Source organism: Colobus angolensis, unplaced genomic scaffold (assembly GCF_000951035.1).
Source record: "Colobus angolensis palliatus isolate OR3802 unplaced genomic scaffold, Cang.pa_1.0 Scaffold43, whole genome shotgun sequence".
Taxonomy (NCBI): domain Eukaryota; kingdom Metazoa; phylum Chordata; class Mammalia; order Primates; family Cercopithecidae; genus Colobus; species Colobus angolensis.
The window spans coordinates 62,462-62,937 of NW_012117710.1; the positions used below are offsets into that span (position 1 = coordinate 62,462).

The window sequence follows — 476 nt, forward strand, 5'->3', positions numbered from 1 at the left end:
TTAGTTTCCCAGTGGTCTCACCGGGAATGATATTGACCGTGCCCCCTGCCTGGGAGAAACGCTCGGGTCTGGACATGACAATGGCTCTACCCTTGCACCTGATGATCTCAAACAACCATGAGTGGAAAGTCCTGTCGTCATCTGGAAGATGAGGACACTGAGGCTCAGAGAGGCACAGGGACATGTCGAAGGACACACAGCATGTCAGTGGGAGGGCCAGGGCCCAGGTCTGCCTGCACCCCGAAGCTGGAACTGCTTCTCCCTTCGTCTGAGCTCATGGTGTGGCTCAGCCCTGGGCACAGATAAATGTGTTTTTAGAGCAGAGAGGAGTGCTGGCTCCCCCAAGTCAGACCCCTGGTGCACAGGTGGGAGAGGCTGGTCTGAGGCTGCCGGGTGTAGCTGGATGGGCCTCAGATGACTCTTCAACCCCCAACTTGGGTGTCTGAACTGTGTGTTATCCCAGAGCACAGAGCTCT

The 476-nt window shown here is 56.7% G+C and overlaps 1 pseudogene; it reads left to right on the forward strand.

The window, feature by feature from the left end:
- LOC105522462 overlaps nt 1–476 on the forward strand; it is an 80,367-nt pseudogene that overhangs the window by 15,065 nt on the left and 64,826 nt on the right.